Genomic DNA, 19,522 nt, shown 5'->3' with positions numbered 1-19,522 from the left:
GACACAGATAGTGTCTGCTCGGCTTCTAACACAGTGCTGGGTGCCTATGCCCTCAAAATCATGGTAAACACTTTTTAGTAAAGCTCAAGCATTACACTTACTCTTCCTCTCTGATCTCTTTACCTCATATCATAGGTTTTAGGCAAATAAAAATAGCTAGTCCTCTCTGGGGCTGAAGACCACCCAGCATAATTCAAGTCATTTTCAGGAATCAAGCATTTGGACCTAGAAAAAAATGTCATGACTCACAATTAGAGAATGGAATCCTCAGGAAAAAACCAACATTAACATCTAAACAAGAAAATGAGTTTATTGACAATGAAAAATGTTACTACGTTTTCAATTTCATTAAAGTCTCAAATAGACAAACACATTTATTTCTATGCTATGTGTCTGATAGCAAGAATGGACAAAAACATCAGTCTACAAGCTCTGAGACTCTAGATTGTGACAGCGCTGATAAAATATATGTTTCCTGAAGAGACATGCAATCCTCACTATCTGTGACCATTGAAATATTAAGGAAATTACTTATAAAATAGATAAAAATCCATTATAGGAGCACAGCCTAGAAACCACAAAGGAGGATGGGAAGGAGTAATTCCCAATCTTCCTTGAAAATAAAAAAAAAAGAATATTTTTTTCTCTTGTTATTATCCTGGTGAAATTAAATCTCATTGTGCAGTGCTCATCTTCATAATTACCAGGTTGCTTTGAGAATTAGATATAAAAAGCCACCTCATATAAAGGTAGCAGCTGATTTTTCTAAATATTATATTTTTAAAATGATAAAAGCGGAATAACATTTCAAATGATCAATTTAATCATTATGATTGTTCTGTGTCAGCCCACCCACCTTTCCCAACACACTAATTTACAGGCATTGAGGCAGGATACCTACAGGCACATCTCCTCAGGCCCTAAAACCATCTAGATTTGTACAGTAATAGGATCCTCATGAACATGTACTTGAGTTTCTGGAAGAAGTCCAGAAGCTGAGAGCATGGAAACTATGAGTCTTAAGAGGTATAGTAGGCTAAATAATTGCCTGCAAAGATATTCACACCCTTATCATCTGGAACCTGTGAATATATTACCTTACATGGTGAATAGCACTTTGCAGATGTGATTAAGGTTATGGACGCTGAGGTGGGGATAGTATCCTGGATTATGCAGGGGGGCCCAATCTAACTACATGAAAAGCAGAGGACCCTGCCTGGGTATTGTTCACCAGAGAGAGAGATATCATGATAGAAAAGAACCAGAAAAAATGGCAACATGAGAAGGACTCAACCTGCTGTTGTTGGCTTTGAAGACCAAAAGTGTCATGAGCAAAGAATATTTTATTGAGCATGTTCCAAAATTTTTCCAGGATCTATAGATACAATAATATAGATATGAAAATCCCTGCTCTCACACAACTTGCATTCTAGAATTGGAGTAAGACCAAAAAATAAACAAGAAAAAATGCAGATAGAGATAAGAGTGATGTAGATAAAAAAGCCTGAAGTGACAGAGAAGTGATCCTTAGACCAAATGTCAAGGAAGACCTCTCTGAGGAGATGACTTTCAAGTTGAGAAAGAATGGTAAGTGTAATGGCCCTAAGGTGGGAGTAAAAAACAAAGGGACAGGCAAATGGTAAAAAGACAGTAAAAAGAGATGAGATCAGTATAGTGGGCAGGAGTCAGACCATAATGTAAGACATTTTAAACAGGGTGAAGAGTTTTGATTTGATTCTAAGTATGATGCAAAGTCTTTGGAGGGTTTGGAACATGGTGCAGATACATAGGAAGATGGTCTGATGGACATCTTTAGGAGTTTATTTCAACTAACGTGTGGAAAATGGATGGTAGAGGTGGGAAGGACAGGTATTGCCTGAGAGAGACCACTTGGGAAGCTATTGTTGTTCAAGTAAAAGATCATGATGATTAGACATGTTTGGGATATGTTTTAAAGGTAGAATTTATAGAACTTGAAAATTAATTGGATGCCAGGTGTGAGCAACAGAATATTGATAAGTTGTATAAGCTGGATATGGGTGGTGCTCTTTACTGAGATGGGAAAGCTCAAGAGAAGCCAGTTTAGATGAAAATGTTGAGAGAATCACTAGTAGCATGATGTTCATACTAAATTTGAGATGCCTAAAAGATATCTAAGTGATAATAGTAAGCAGACAGTGGAATATGCCTATCTGGGCATACATATTTATGAATTATTTCCAAATAGTTTGTATGTAAAGCAATGAGACTTGATGAGGTCAACTAAGGAGAGAGTGGGTAAATGGACATGAGAAATGACTTAAGAAGGAGGCTTAGAGCACTCTTTCATTTAGAAAACCAGGGAATGCAAAGAAACCCAAGAAGAAAGTTTTTTAAGAAAAAGAGTATATGATGAACAGTGTCCAAAGCTGCTGTGGAAGCAAGTGAGAGATGATAAGACCAGTGAGAAAAGGGACTATTGGCCTGGCCATCTGCAGGTCACTGATGACACTCACAACAAGTGTGTTCTTGGAGGAGTCTAGAACTGAAGTCATCCTGAAATGGGCTGAAGAAAGGATGGAAGAAAATAGAGACAACAACTGCACAGAACAATTTCAGGAAGTTTAGTTGGGAAGGAGAGTGAGAAATAATATACTTACTAAAGAGGCGATATGAGAACATATATGTGTCCTTTAGGGAATAAATCATGGGTAAGAGAGAAAATGATGATGTAGAGTAGAGAGGACAAAACAGAAGTGGCTCCTACACCTGATATGACAAGAGGGGATGAGATGCAGAACAAACCTAGAAAGAATGCCTCAGGCACAGATAAGGGTGTTTATCCATACTCACGAAAGACAGGTACAAAATATGGGTACAGATGCATATAAATGAGTAGATTTGGAAGTGAGATGATAAAGTAGCTACCATCTGATTATACTCATTTATCAGAAGCACACCCCTCATCTTGCACCTTCAGACTCACAAGGAGAGACAAGAGGGTATACATGCTGTGTCCCCTGGAAAGGGAGTCAGCCTGAATTTGAACATTAGAGATGATCTCCTCAGAGGGCAAACTCAGAAGTATGGATAATAATGGATAAGGGAGATTTCCCTGGAGAGCTGCCATGTTGCCTAACCAAACAACTGACTCTACAGGCAGAGCAGGGCATCTTTGCTATTCCTATCCAGAAGGGGTTGATGTTTGCTATGAATTAGTGACTGATGTGTAATTCTTATTCTCTCTTGTGCTGATCACTTTTTTTTTTAAGCCCTGAGATGGCTGAAATCATGAGAAGTCACATCTGGCTCTGATGGAGAGAAGTACACAACACCTACCACAGAAGGTAAGAAAGTCTAGTCTCTCACTCTGTGGTGTGTTTCAGGTATCCTGAGGAAACTTCAGATGGAACTTGAGCATCTAGCTACCCTCCCTCTAGCAATCTTTTCTTCCTTCTTAGGAGAACAGAGAACAGAAATATATTGCAATATTTTGGTAAGCAAAGTATGACAATCAAGGTCACTGTGCTTTTCCTTTAAGATATGTTCACAGTTGTTCCAAGAAGAATAAGTTACACATGAACATCTTCCACATGTGCCCTTTCATTTCCAAATAACATAAAGGAAGATTATATTGCTTTTTTACATGAGCAAAAGTCTCCTGAGTTGTTGTTGTTTTTTGTTTGTTTGTTTGTTTGTTTTTTAAGTCTCCTGAGTTTTTACTACCTACCTAGGTAGTATATACCTAGGCTACAGTCTTGCCAGAGAGTTGAAATAAGAAGCCTTACAACAACAGTAGCCCATAGGAACCTGGAGAAACCTAGAGCAGAGACAACCACTGTGTCATCATTAGGAATCCAAATACCAAAGACTCCTACCAGTTCTGGAGCCCAGCATGCTTCAGATAGATTGAAGTTTACCATCACCACGCAGAGAAATGACAGCAGTGTTAGCAACATACAGATATCATTCGGACATTCACATAGCAAAGAGAGAGCCTATGAACCTCATGGCCAGTCTCTGGTGTCCTCTGCTATCTGGTTTCCTAAAATTCCGACTTATTTGATTAAAAGAATCAAAATACAATGTAGTCCAAGGAAATCTACCCTATACATTGGCTTAACCACCAGTGAGACTTAAATACTAACAGCCCTCTGAAAGAGATCATTTTTCACCGTATCACACACATTTCAAAATATTTATAGCCTATTAATTGGGCAATATAGAATTTTTAAATAACTAGCAATGGTTGTTCAGAATGGATGCTCTGAAACAAGAGACTATGGATGAATTAAGCCCCCTCTAATGGGTGTCACTAAGGAAGAAAATGTGTAGGAAAAGAAATTAGAATTTTCATTTTTTATTTTTAAATCTGATACATTTCAGTGTAATTTCAATATAATTTTAGTGTGTGTGAGTGTATATATATATGTATATATACATTTTATATATATATAAATATATAAAATATATATAAATATATATATATATTTTAAAGATGTATTTATTTATTTGGGGGTGAGGGAGAGAGAGAGAGAATCCAAGCAGACTCCCCGCTGAGCACAGAGCCTGAAGCACAGCTCAATCCCAGGACCCCAAGATCATGACCTGAGCCAAAATCAAGAATTTGATGCTTAACCGACTGAGTCACCCAGGTGCCCCAATTTTAATGTAATATATATTTTTAAATTTAAAAATATATTAGTATAAAAATAGATGTAATATGTATATGAGTTTAATATGTATGTTAAATTTTACTTTTTTTAAAAGATTTATTTATTTATTTTAGAGAGAGTGAGAGGGCGCATGTGAGTTGGGGAAGGAGCAGAGAGAGAAAAATCTTTAAGCAGACTCTCTGCTGAGCACGGAGCCCTAGGCAGGGCCCAATCCCTGGACGCATGAGATCATGACCTGAGACAAAACCTAGAGTTGGCCATTTAACTGACTGAGCCACCCAGGCACCCTGAAATTAATTTTTTTTTTTAATAGCTGGTGTATACAATCAAAAAAATTTGAGAGAACTTTTCTGTAGACTGCTGAAGTATGAATTGAGATCACTTTCTATATAATACTACTAGTACTCATAATGATAATAATAAATAAATTGTAACCACATAAAAATAATTACATAAATTCAGCACTTACTATGTGCATTGCTCTGTTTTTGAGAATTAATATAAGTGTTCCTTACAACAACCCAGTAAGTAGGTGTTTTTCCATAGTATGAATACAGGCAATGATGCCTACAGAGTTTAAGTAATTTGTCCAGGGAAATAGCTCCCAGTGGAAGGAGTCAGGGCTTTCCACCCTGTCATTAAGGAACAGAACGGAAGAGACAGGTATAGGTAATCATGGCAAGATGTTTCATGCTGATGAACCTCCTGAGTGTCTTCTTGAAGCCAGTTTGATAATTTCAAGCCACTCTTGAGCCTGAGCTGCTGTAAGAAATGGAATCTAAAAATCACAGATCTGAAGCTAATGGCCCAGGAGTAAGCTCTACTATCTGGCATCTAAACTGATACCCATTTTTCTTCTCTTGACTCATTTTCAATTTCAAAAATCTCTTATTAAATGGTAAGCAGATCAGCTCTGTTTAACAATCTCCCAAAACAAATGAATTAAATGGTAATTCAATTTAACCAATAAACATGAATGCGAGGAAGAAACGAGTATGAAATAATCTTGTGGATTTTGCAGACACTTGGCCTTTTACCTCAATTCTCCTTAAAATACCGACTAAGATTTTAGATGTTGGTTTAGACCACATCTCTGAGAAACCTTCTTGACTTCGCAAGCCAGAGATGAATTACTGTTCCTTCTTTTGTGCTACCCGGCCTTCCAACACTTTGTTTGCCATGACTCATACAACACTGAGATATAATTGCCAGTTACTTGTCTGTCATCTATACTAAACTGTTAGTTTGTTGACTGCAGGGATAGGTTATTGTTCATTGCTATATCTTCAGTGTTTCCATAGCCCCTAGTATATAGCATAAGCACAATAAATTCAGATGATCTGATAAATAAATACATATAAATTGATGAAGAAATACCAAGTTTTTAAATTGACCAACAGGTTAAAAGAAGGCAGATTAAATATGGTGCAGGCAATCAGTGAAGTACGGGCACCAAAAATGTGAGAAAGGTACTGCTTCAGCAAATTCTTCCAGACTTTTGCAACCAGAAACATCTAGAAAGAAACTACTCAGTTTCAGCATATATGTAAGTTGGGGATTCATTTGGCCTTAATGATTGCTGGTCATTTATAGAAATTCCAAACAAAAAAGTTGTGCTAGTGAAGGGGAGAGAATATGTCACCCCAAAATATGCCACTTTGACCAGTTGATTATTTTGAATTAAAGGTACCTGAGAAATAGCCAATGCAAAAAGGACACTGACGTGGCTTCTCCCTCCCTGAAAGCAGGAGCTAACTCTCCCATGTGAGGGTACCCTCCATGTCCCAGGAGGGTAGAAGTCATCCTTATCACCAGAGATAGGGAATTTAGTGCCCAGAAGGCTCTATAAACAAGCACTGTTACTTCTTCACCAGTTTATTACCCTAAACTAAACCTCTTGGTCTTGTCAATTCTTTTTTTTTTTTTTTCTTGTCAATTCTTTATAAATTTATTTTTTCTTTGTCTAAATGGTATAAAAGCCTCCAGCTTTGGTTACTTCTTTGAGTCTATTTTTATGAGGCTTCTATACATACAAAATTAAATTTATTTCTCTCCTATTAGTCTATCTTACAGCAATTTAATTATTGCACCAGCCCAGGAACCTAGAAGGGAAAAGAAAATTTTTTGCTGCCCCACACTAGTGGTCTGAAAAGACAGCTGAATACAGACCTGAGGTCTTCTGGTTTCACGTAAACCATCCTATAATTGGGGTTCACACAATATCCTATTTCTTGTGTGTGTTTAATTCAAACATGAAGATCCCAAGATAGGCTGGGGGGAAAACAATCAGTTCTTGACACCCTTCGCCTTGAAATCATAAATCATCCACGGTCCAATGGTCACTCTCGACACAAGATGTACCTTTTCCCTCCTTCTCTCAATCCCCAAAGATTAAAGGCATCGCTCCCAGTCAGAAAGTTTCCACTAGAACTCTTCAAATCGCCTCCAACTTCAGAATGACCAATTGTAGCTCAGGTACTTGAGGAAAACCTAAAGAGGCAGTAATCCCAAATTGTTAATTAGTGTCACATGGCAGGAGGTGATGAAGAGCCAGCAAAAGTAGAACAGTAGTGAGTGGGTAATAGAATAGTTTTGAAGCCTTCCCACTCTGTTCACCTAGTAATTTAACACACTATGATAGGATCTTATCGAGAATGATTTTACAAATCTGCTTTCTATTTGTGTTGTAATCCTGTACCTCCTGGGTCATTTTAAGGATTTTTAATTTTAAGTTTTAAGAAGCTGGGCAAATGGTTTTACATGGAAAACAGTGTCAGGTCTCATTGTACTTAAACTGCCCATCATTAGTGTGGTCCCTAATAGGGTTTAAACCCCTAGACTTTGACAATCATTTGTGTTTAGACTGCTTTTCTAAGGAGGCAGTCATTTCTGTGTGGCTAAATGTCCTGGAGGTCCTCTCATGACTAATACAGAAGTCATAATAACATAAGTCTACATGCTGATCTCTAATATAGACAAATGCCTTTGTCCATATTGGATATAGTGAGAGATTTCTCTAACCTGGTGAAAACATAGGCTTTCATAAAATACAAAGTTTCTGGGACTCCTCTAGGAATGCACAGAAGCTCAAGCTAATCGAATCAATGGGCTAAAAGCAAAAGTACTTAACCATTAAGTTAGAAAATCTTAGCAAAGTAAAAATGAAACTGTGTTTAACACTGGACAGGGACAACAAAAATTAAGATTTCTAAATTCTTTGGAGAAAGAAATGGTAAGGACAGGAAATGTACATCTATCATTGTTAGTGAGAGAATGGAATTGGGTGGAAGAGTAAGAAACAAATGAATTCTCACTTGGGTGATATTCTGTGCGGTGATCTAAGCAGTGTGATAGGCTTATCCCCCAACTGAACTAGGGTAATGAGAAGCTGTCTTAAAGACTAGATTGGAAGCAGTGTCAGAACACTGAGTATCTCAGAACAGAGTATCTCTACTAAAAGCACTACTAGGGAGGACTAGAAAAGAAATCAGAAGACTTGGGTTTTGCTGTTGCTAGTGACATTTCCTAGCTTGGGAGTCCTTGTGTCCTTGTGAAGGTTATTCAAGGTATTTTACAACTTTTGTTATAAAATCTGTTTCCAAACTTGGTTGTCCAAGGGAAGCATATTATTTATATGGATTCTGGAGAATAGCATGATATTTAGTAAAAGGGAAGATCAGGAATAACCACCACCAATAATAATGATAACTTTAACATTTACCAACAGCACTCTATGTGCCAGAAGCCTCAGGAGGGTGCTACATGTTCCCACCCTCATTTAATCTGCACAACATCACAGTGATGTAGGCTCCGCAGGGCAGGACCACTTTATGCAGGATTAGGTCCTAAAATTAGCGCTTAACTATTTACTAAATAACATAAAAACAACTAGAAAACCCCTAGAGGTAAATGTGGGTTGGATGGATAATTCTAAAGAGTCTCTGCTTTCCTAAAGAGTTTGTTTGTTTCTGTCTTACTATTAAGTCTCAATGACCTTAATACACATGATTTAAACTAATTACATAGTAAAATCCCAGGAGAAGAATTAAAATACTTAGTGTAACCCCAGGGAAAGGATGAATTATAAAAAGCAGTACACTCAAATGGAGCACGGGATAACTCCTCCTGTATTTTACATTTTAGGAAATTCAAGCTAGAGAAGATAAATACATTCTCCAAGGTCAAGAAAGTAGTAAGTGGTAGAGCTGAGATTTAAACCAGAGCCCTCTGGTACCACCAATATGCAATTCACAAGGCCAGTGGAGGTAACATTATGTACACATTTCTAAAAGATACAATTTCCTTTGTTAGCAAAGAGTCTAAAAACAGCCTATTTATAAAACAGAGAATAATTATATGTATTTAAGCTGAAACATAAACAGAGAAAAGTGTACACAGCAGGGAAGGAACATTGGTAAATTCATCAATACTCCAGAAGGATAATTGGGTAGATTTATATAAAAAACAACAACTATGCTTTGATGAGTAAGTGAAAATAGCAACTAATTTCAATGTACAGAGTTTTAAAATGCTAAAATTTTATGGTATTTGTGAAAAAGATTATGATTCAATGACAGATCTCAATAAAGCCTGAAGAATTTTGTACAAAAGACACTGAAATGTAACTCCCCAATTATCTTTTCCACTAGACAGTCACACACATTCTCTAACCAAAGCATTTTTCTGCTTCAAATGGAAATTAGTTTTCCCCTTTGCTGAGAGGTCCAGAGTGGAGCCAAAGCCTAAATCATCAACTCTTTGGGTAACTTGACTGGGTGGGATCACACAAACTTCCCCAGAACTGGCATAGGCTTCTTTTCATTTTAAAAAATAATATAATTTAGGGGTGCCTGGGTGGCTCAGTTGGTTAAGCATCTGCCTTCGGCTCAAGTCATTATCCCAGGGTCCAGGGATCGAGCCCTACATCCAGCTCCTTGCTCAGCAGGGAGCCTGCTTCTCCCTCTCCAGCTCCCCCTGCTTGTGCTCTCTCTCTAGCTCTCTGTCAAAAAAATAAATAAATCTTTAAAAATAATAACAATCGGGGCGCCTGGGTGGCTCAGTTGGTTGGGCAACTGCCTTCGGCTCAGGACATGATCCTGGAGTCCCGGGATCGAGTCCCACATTGGGCTCCCTGCTCAGCAGGGAGTCTGCTTCTCCCTCTGACCCTCCCCCCTCTCATGCTCTCTCTATCTCATTCTCTCTCTCAAATAAATAAAATCTTTAAAAAAATAAAAAAATAATAACAATCAGGCGCCTGGGTGGCTCACTTGGTTAAGTGTCTGCCTTCAGCTCAGGTCATGATCCCTGGGTCCTGGGATTGAGTCCCGCATCAGGCTCCTTGCTCAGCGGGGAGCCTGCTTCTCCCTCTGCCTGCCACTCCCCCTGCTTGTGCTCTCTCTCTGACAAATAAATAAATAAAACCTTAAAAAATAATAATAAAAATTAAAAAAAAAATAGTAATAATCATTTAATGAAGGATAGTTGGGAGAAAGGCAGGCAGGGACAGGGGGCCCCTGCCCTAAGAGGAAACCACCCTTAAAAGGATTTTACACTACCCTGGAAGGAGCCCTCTACCCTTTCCCACGTGATAGGTAGATAACAAAAACTTGATTGGGTGACAGGCACATGGAGGGTTAATCAGATTAAATCAGCCCACCAACAAGCCTGTAAAAACCCCTAGACTTAGAAACTCCAGTGGGAATCCTCTTGGGTCTCCTCCCTCTTCGGGAGCTTTGTACTCTCAATAAACTTTGCTTTAGTATCACTCAATAAACTTTGCTTTGCTGCCCACCACTCTTCATTCGTCTGGTCTACCTCTTTATTCTTCGAAGCAGTGTGACCAAGAATGGTGGGTACTAAAGGAAAAGAAATCCTGTAACATAATTTATTTTTGCTTTATCCTTTTTTCTGATTAATTACTAACTATCATGGCTGGGGACATTTCTGCTTTTAAGTATTATATATTTAGTAAATCCTCCCAGAATCTGGATTTAAATTTACTGCTTCCTTTCTGTTTCAAAGAGCAAACATCTCTGCTTCTCACAAAGATCATCCCATCTACTTGTCACATGGACACCATCCCTTTGGTGCTTTTCAAGGATTTTACTCCTGAAATTACTTTCTTTGTGTTCTCCTTAGTTGCTTATGATATTGTCAGGAACATACAAACAAGTTCTATCAACCAATTTTTTAAAAACCCTTCCTTGAGACCAAATATTCCTATTAGTTCTCCATTTCTCAGCCCCCAATTTGCAGCAACAGTTGGAAAACTCATGGTCAGTATCTATTGTGTTTTTCATTATATATATATATATACATATATATATATAAATTCATTATATATAAATAATTGGGAGCATATACATATATATACACACATATATACATATATATGTATATAACTGGGAGCAATTTTAAACTAATAAAAAAATTTACAAAAACAGTACAAAGAACTCCCAAATCTTCCTTAGCTAGCTTCCCCAATTGTTTATATTTTATCACATTTGTTCCATCTCTCTCTCACTCTCTGTGAATACATATAACATATATTCCATTGTCATTTTTTTTTCCTGGTCAACTTATGGGCAACTTGCAGCTATGGTGCCACTTCCTCCTTAAATACTGCAGTGTGTGTTTTCCAAAATCAGGACATTCTCCAACAAAACTGCCACACAACCATCCAAAACAGGAAATCTACATTGACTGACCACTTTTCAAATCTGAAATCCATTTATTTTTCCCACTATCTCAGTCAAGTTTCTTTCCCCTTTGCTCCGTGATGACATCCGGGGTCATGTTTTCATTTAGTTCTGATGTCACTTTAAATCTAGAACAGTTCTTTAACCTTTCCCTGCCTTTTATGTCTTTGGTGTTTAAAGAGTAAGGATCTTTCATTCCATAGAATGGCACTCAGCCTGAGTTTCCCCAAGTGCAGATGAGGGTTATGCATTCTTCCCCAGGTTCATACAAAGAATACGAGAGAAATGAAGTTATATCGTTCTCAGGGCATCAGGACAATCCTTCCCACGGGAGGTGATGTAGCCTTCATAAGTTGATGTCTGCCAAGTTTTTCCACCTTAAAATCACTTTCCCCTTTATAAATGATAAGTATTTTGTGGAAAGATACATCTATGCCTGTATCCCGCTATAAGGGCTTTGTAGTGCGTCAACTTGGCTAGGCTGAACTACACTTTCCAGAATGTTTGTGATTATGCTGGGCCATATACAGTTCCTGTGGGTCACTTAGAGAGTAGAAGTGAAGCAATAGCCATTCTGTGCTCTCACACCTTGTCACTTACCTATTGGCTTTCCTCACTGCTGTGTGGCAGCCAGGTCTACAACTTCTCCCTGGTTCCCTTTTCAGTTTCTCTGACGCTTGGGCAGGGGTGAAGGGTTCTGACTTCCGCAGGACACACACGCTATCAACTAACTCAGGTTTCAGGCCATCATCATGGTCTGCAGCTTCTGCTCATGTTCCAGCTATTCTTGCTTCCCTTGTGCTCCAACTTCTTTACATCCATTTTTCCCTTTCTTACTGGACATGAAACTCCAGACATAAAACGTCTCAGTGTGATGCTGGAGTTTGCAGGGCCTGAGACAGCAGCCTGCATAACCTGTTTAACTGGTTTCCACAATTGTAGAAGGCCAAATCTTCCTGCAAGTATATGAGATAGATAGATATAGTATAAATATGCATTATAATTACCATAATTATAAATTATATGTAATAAATACATAATATAAATGATATAATATGTAAATATACAATGATATTTATAAATATATATTTAAAATTATATGTAAAGTATATATCATATGTCTATAAGTCATATATATTTCATATATATACATATATATTATTTCTTGATGGCTCTGCTTCTCTGCTTGAACCATGACTGATCTGGTGCCCCACATCAAGTCTCCCCCCGGCAGCCTTAGCATCCTTTCATACCTTCCACTTGAGTCAGTCATGACTATGATGTTTATCAAATGCTGAGTCTTCTATATCCAAAATTCCTTCTAAATGTATTAGTTAGCATTCTGCTCTAAGGAAGAATTTTCCCTTCTCCCTAATTTATTATCTCTTCACTTACTCATATTTTATGGACCTATGAATTGCTATTTCTTTTAATGGGTTGTAAATCATTAGTTTATAATTAATTTCAGTGTTCAAGTGGTCTTAGAGTTGGCCAGTGCGAGTCCCCTTTAGACTGGCCCCATGTCCCTTTTGACATATCCCCCCTCATTCGTTGAGTACTTCCTTCCTTTCTGGCACAAAAAGATATCTGTGCTCTTTTTGTTCTTTCTCTGACTTAGCCCCAGAATCAGCTATTTTCCTTTTTGGAGAGGATGGCAGGCACCAAGCCAAAAATCTTGAACTTCCTCTTGTTTTATACCTTTCTTTTGACCTGTCCATTATAAATCATGTATTAATTTTCTATTGCTATGTAACAGCTTACCACCAACTGAACAGTTTAAAGCAACACAATTCATTTTCTTTCATTTTCCATGGATCAGGGGTCCAGGCACTGGTTAGCCACTCAGGATCTTACCAGCAATGATCAAAGTGTCAGCTGTGCTATGATCTCATCCAAGGCATAGGGTTCTCTTCCAAGCTCATCAGGTTGTTGGTAGAATTCACAGACTTGTGGTTTAGGGCTAAGGTCCTCCATTAGATAGAGGTCATTCTCAGGATCTAGAGGCCACTCTCGGGTCCCAGTCACATGGCCCTCTTACAACATGGCAGCTTACTTCTTCAAAGCCAGCAGAAAAATTTTATTCCAGTTTGCTGTAAGGAAATCACAATCAACATGATGTAATTATGGGAGTTGACTATCCCATCATATTCACAGGTCCTGTTCACATTCAAGGCAAGGAGATTATACAGGGCATGTATACCAGGGGATAGAACCTTAGGGGCCATTTTAGAATTCTGTCTCTTACAAACCATCAGCAACTTCTAAGAATTCTACTTCTAATATATATCCAAATCTGGCCCCTTCTCTCTGTCCACTGCCACCATCCTAGCCCATGCCACCACCATCTTTCCTTTATTCTGATGGTCTGGTGGTCTCCTTTATTCCATTTTTGCACCGTATATCATCATCCAAGACTATCCAGAGTAACCTTTAAAAAGGTTGGAACAGTTGGAAAATGATGCTTGATGCTATTAATTTCACTTAAATCTTCAACAGTGTCCTACTACATTCAGAGCAAAATCCACACTTTTTCCCATAGCCTACAAGCCTCTGCTTTATCTGCCCCTGTCTACCTATTACATCAACTTCCTTTTGTTCCCTGGACATCATGACCTTCCCCCTCCTATTTTTCATTTAAGCCAAAGTTGTTCCCTCCCTGCCTTTTCAGTTAACTCTGAACAAATTTCTTTGGCTATTTACATCTCAGTACACATAATATCTCTTTAAGAAGCCTTTCCGATCCTGTAAATCAACATTTAAGTTCAGTCACTCTGAATTACGTCAGCCTATTCATTTTCTTCATAGTGTTCATCACCATCTGAAAGTGTATTGTCTATCTCTTTACTTGTATATTGTCTGACTGCCCCAAGTAGAATGCTAGCTCCATGAGGCCAGGGACCATGTCTATGCCAATCACTGGTATATCCCCAGTACCCAGTAGAGTACTGTGCTTTGTACTAAACAGGTGCTTGATACATACTATGAAATACATGGAATAATCAGAAATTTGTGAAGATGTTACCTTAAAGGACTCAGGCTCTGATGTCATTTTGTAATGTGAAAAACAATACATACATACATGCATACATACATACATACATATATACAAACATATTCTCTCTTTAAATTGTTTGTCTGAGAATAGGGTATTTAAGAATTAATATTAAATCATTCCATTTGTTAATGTTAAAAGCCCTCTTTTGGACCCTGGAAGGAAAGTGTCACTACAGAAACAACTTTTTCACTACTTCAACCATTAGCGGCCTGATATTTTTGCAATAAACATCTGGCAATATTTTCCTACAGTGAATTTATATCCTGCTCCAGAAATTTATCACTATTAGCAACAATAATAAAAATCCTTGTTCCAGACACAGCACAAGTGGAATACTCCTTAACAACTTTGAATTAATGCTTCTGCCACCAACCACAAACATCCATATCCTTCCAAAGTAGTCCCTATCTAACTGGGAACATCTCAGTGCAAAAGTGCAGGACTCTTGCTTGCTGGCTCCAGAATGAGGTCACAGACTCAAGGCTCTTGCCCCAAGCTGGCACAAGGGGAAGGGACATGGGTAATTAAACTTGGATATGTTCTTTTTTTTTTTTTTAATGTTTTATTTATTTACTCATGAAAGTCAGAGAGAGAGAGAGAGGCAGAGGCAGAGGGAGAAGCAGGCTCCCTGCCTAGCAGGGAGCCCGATGCGGGACTCGATCCCAGGACCCCGGGATCATGACCTGAGCCGAAGGCAGATGCTTAACCATCTGAGCCACCCAGGCACCCCAACTTGGATATGTTCTAAGAGAGTTCTACCTGAAGCAGCTTCTGGTCCTCCAAATAATTCCAGTATCCTCCAGGTCTTTGGAGGGTACAGTCCTTAAGAACCTAACTAAAAAGAGTGTGCACTGATGACATTTTCTGTGGTCAGTTTGCTAAGTTAAACTACTATATACAGTTTAAGACATTTAAGAGCCTCTGGCTAAAGGGCTAAAATGTAACAAGAATGCTTAGGAACTGTTTATATGCTTGATTTGTTTTACAGTGTTTTTGGTCTTTAGTTTTGATTGGATTGTTTTACTGAAACATGAAGGGCATTTGGAAGGCAAGAAAGTGAATAGGATACATTTGCAACAATATGCCCTAAAGCAACATCTTAATGTCAGAAGTAAATTATAACAACTTACATTACTGATGACATACATTATAATTCAAAGCCAGGGGAACTACATCAAGGTAGTTCTCACTATGATATAAAAAGGATTTTCTTTGTATCTTTTGCAGCTAGATAAAGACCTTTATTGATGAAAATGGTATCAACAAAAGGTAATAGAAGAAAATACATATCTCTCGGAATGCATGAAAACATTTTTTTTCCTGAAGCTTCCCAAAGCCTTTGCATCTATTCCCTAAAAATATTCTTTATTTCACAGATGGCATGGAATGAGTTTCTTCCAGTGTTATATATGTGTCTCGCAGGATGTCAAGAGCAAGTACATCTGACTTGATCCATTTTTTATGTAAGTAGCCAATTGTTAATAGCACAAACAGTGATGACACTTATAAAATAATGCTTGTAACTATTAAAACTACTGGGGCCAAGGCTGCATGGGAATGGCTGAATCTGTCCTGACTGAGTGCTTCACTGGGCACCTGTCAGAAGTTTAAGTGTGCCACAGACCCAGGTCTAATTCAGCTGCAATTGCATATGAACATATGCATGTGTGCACATACATACAACGAGAATAAAGCACAGGCAGTAATTGAGATTTGACAATTACCAAATATATCTTAATTGATATGATACTGCATTGGAACTTGATACCTACCAAAGGTGTGATTTTTAGACTCTATAATCGAAGAATACATGACCTACTGCTTTCATTGGACAATACTCTTGTGATGTCTCCACATTTCTCCTTTATATATGTGGCCTCAATTTATGTTGACATTTTATAGTAATAATAATGAAGTAAAGTTTCAAAAAGTATCTAACTACTTGGTTAATACTTTGAGAGCTAATTCAGTCTTCAATTTAGATTTTAAAAGATTTCAATGTGAATACAAACATTATTCTTTCTTCAAATAAAAAAACAACAAAAAAGATAACCAGGAAAAGCATGTGAGAATTTGTTGTCATTTCTCTTTGTTTGTTTTTTAAGGGACTAACGACTGTGTAGGCAAATATATCTAAACTACTTAGGCTGAATGCAATAACTTGAAAGCCTAAGTAAAACCTACTCCTTGTCTTTTAATTTGGTTTACTATTTCAGTTGTTCTGTGGGTTTGCCAGCTCCCTCTGCTGTTATTTCCAGGACTGGCTAAGAATGTCAGAGCTAAAAGGAATTTGGAGACCTAGAATATCAACCATGGCAGTGCACCCTCAGTTCAAGAGAGAACCAACTAATTATATTCATATCCTCAGGACATATTAGGACTATATATAATAATGACTGTCCAAATTATGTCTGTGGGTATGTTGGTATCATTGGTTCTCTGGAAAACCTAGAAGAGGGAAAACTATTTTGTTTGTTTTCTTGCTGATCTAAAGACAGCAAAAAAGTTCCTTACTTAGAAGAGCTACTGTACTAGCCTACAGTGAGGAGCTAGGAGAGGTGAAGTCCTTCTACCATTTGGGATGATGTGCTTTTGAATATAAACTGTCTCACAACAGCCCTGCTTGGGAGTGAAGTGGGAGCTGCATGACTGGTTGGAAAGAAAATGTTTTGGCCGGGGCCAGTAGCCCATCTCATGAAATAGCAGATTGCTTTCAGTGCTGTGAAATGGTACCATGTCAGATAGCATCACTTGATGGAAAAGGCCAAGTTAGAGTCAAGAGGCTGGAATTCCAACAGTGAATATACTAAGATCACCTAATACTTGAATATCCTACCTTCACATACATATACATTGATAAGACTGAAAGGGCTCAATAAACCATTCTTCCAATGAGGAAACTGAAGCCCAAACTTACTGATTTAAGGTAATATAGTTCATGAAAACTAATTTTTTATTATGTGTATAGCCTTACATATTCTTTAGAAAATACGTTGTCTCTAAACTGGAGGCATTTATAATGTAGGGCAATGTAAGGCAAGGCATAAAACTATAGCTTTGAAAGGGATTATGAAACCATCTGGAACAATGTGTCCAAGTGGTGTATCAGTCAATGCTTGGATATGGGAGCTCAGGTTGTTGTAATGTTGTTCTTCACATTGAACCACATTTGGGCCTTACATACACCTGCTATATGGGTGTCAGTCCATGGCTAAGCAGCCTTGCATGATGACTATGGACCCAGGCCTTCTTGCTAAAGACTCTGAACATTATTGCTAGTTCTTCCCTTAGAATCTGTGCTATGGGCAAACGCAGGTCATGTGGAGTTGGAATTATTTTTATTTATTTTTTTAAGATTGTATTTATTAATTTGAGAGAGAGAGAGAGGGCACAAGGTGGGGAGATAGGCAGAGAGACAAGCAGACCCCTTGCTGAGCACAGAACCTGAGGTAGGGCTGGATCCCAGGACCCTGAGATCATGACCTGAGACGAAGTCAGATGCTTACCAACTGAACCACCCAGGCACCCCAAAATTACTTTATTAATTTTAAATTTCTAGATGGAGATTTGTAATTGTAATTATTTATTTTAAGACATATATGCTCAGACCATCAAGAAAAAGATGATAATGAAAATCCCAAACGAGGATTGTTAGGTATTTAACATTTCTCAGAAGTGTAATTCTCTGTAGATAGAGAGTAAGGACGGTCTCTTGATGAATATTTACAACATGATTCTTGAAAGCCACGTGTAAATACCGACTGTATCTCATATAAGATGAAATACCCATTATATGTGCATAACATAATGCCTCCTATTTGACCTCAATCTTTCTCTGCTCTTTAAAAGTTGGTCCCACCATCATTAAAACTGGCCACCCCCAAACCAAAAGGGTGAAGATGAAATTTTAAAATCAGTTCATTAAAAACTAGGTCTCTCTACAGCAGTTGAGACAATCTAATAAGATTGGGTTTTATTCAGAGCACCGCTATAAAGAAAATATTTAATGACAGTAAATAAAATGTGCTTTTCCATAGTAACTAATACAGCAGGATCTTATTACAGCTGCATAGATTAGAAAGTTTTCAGACGATCCTATAATGGATTCTTTTTTCAGTTTTACCGAAGAAAGAAAAATAATGCATTATGTTTGTATCACACTTTATAAAGTATGACAGTTTTATGTGTTATCTTATTTGATCTCTATATAATTACTCTGGGAAGGCATGGCAGGCATATTGATGCCCAGGCCTCAGCTACAGAGGCCCACCAAAAGGCTTGTTCCAGGTTGCATGGTTACTGAGCAAGTGGGAGGCATTCCTCTTAAACCAAGCACTTCTGACCCTAAATTCTATGCTCATCATCTCCCAGCATGATCAGTGTCTTTACACACCTGAGGTTTTCCTTGCTTAGAAGATTTTTAGGAGCGGGGGCGGAGCAAGATGGCGGAGGAGTAGGAGACCTGGATTTTGTCTCCTCTCAGGAATTCAGCTGGATAGGGATCAAACCATTCTGAACACCTACAAACTCAACAGGAGATTGAAGAAAAGAAGAGCAACAACTCTCTCATCAGAAAAGCGACCACTTTCTGGAAGGCAGGACGGGCGGAGAAGTGAATCCGAGGCGATATTCGGGAGGATAGACGGCGGGGGAGGGGCCTCCGTCGGCCGCTTCTGGCAAGTGATGGAGCCGCGGAGCACAAAATCGGAACTTTTAAAAGTCTGTTCCGCTGAGGGACGTCACTCCGGAGGCTAAGCGGGGGGTGGAACCCTCCGGGACGGTGTGGTCTCAGGACCCTGGGGTCACAGAAAGACCGGGGGTGCCTGAGTGTGGCAGAGCTCCCAGGTAACAGAGCAGGGAAGCCGGCTGCAGAGGCGGAGCCCAGGCGCGGGCTCTCAGCTCGGGGTTGCCATAAACCGTGATCCGCGGCCCACTCGGGCCCCTGCTCCTCCAGCAGGGACCCAACAAGCGGCAGATCCGGGGAGACTCACCTTCCTCCCCCGGGAGGAGCCGCGCGGGAGTGCACCGCAGGGATCTGCTGGGTTTGGAGACTCCACCCGGGGTCGGGTGCCAGAGATAGAAACGCGCGGTCACAGGCCGGGCGAGCACAGAGT

At 38.8% G+C, this 19,522-nt stretch overlaps 1 long non-coding RNA gene across 1 annotated transcript in view; it reads right to left on the bottom strand.

The window, feature by feature from the left end:
* LOC145720567 (uncharacterized) overlaps window positions 1–19,522 on the bottom strand; it is a 136,387-nt gene that overhangs the window by 101,040 nt on the left and 15,825 nt on the right. Inside the window, exons 3-4 of the long non-coding RNA XR_014143635.1 lie at window positions 13,208–13,443; window positions 11,954–12,309 (exon numbers count right to left, since the gene is read on the bottom strand). This is a non-coding gene — a long non-coding RNA (uncharacterized LOC145720567). The remainder of the gene's footprint in view (window positions 1–11,953; window positions 12,310–13,207; window positions 13,444–19,522) is intronic.

This window comes from Leptonychotes weddellii, chromosome 3 (genome assembly GCF_054177405.1).
Source record: "Leptonychotes weddellii isolate Sample4059 chromosome 3, ASM5417740v2, whole genome shotgun sequence".
Classification (NCBI taxonomy): Eukaryota; Metazoa; Chordata; class Mammalia; order Carnivora; family Phocidae; genus Leptonychotes; species Leptonychotes weddellii.
The sequence above is the reverse complement of the archived record's forward strand: the minus strand, read 5'-3'. Positions and strand labels throughout refer to the sequence as shown.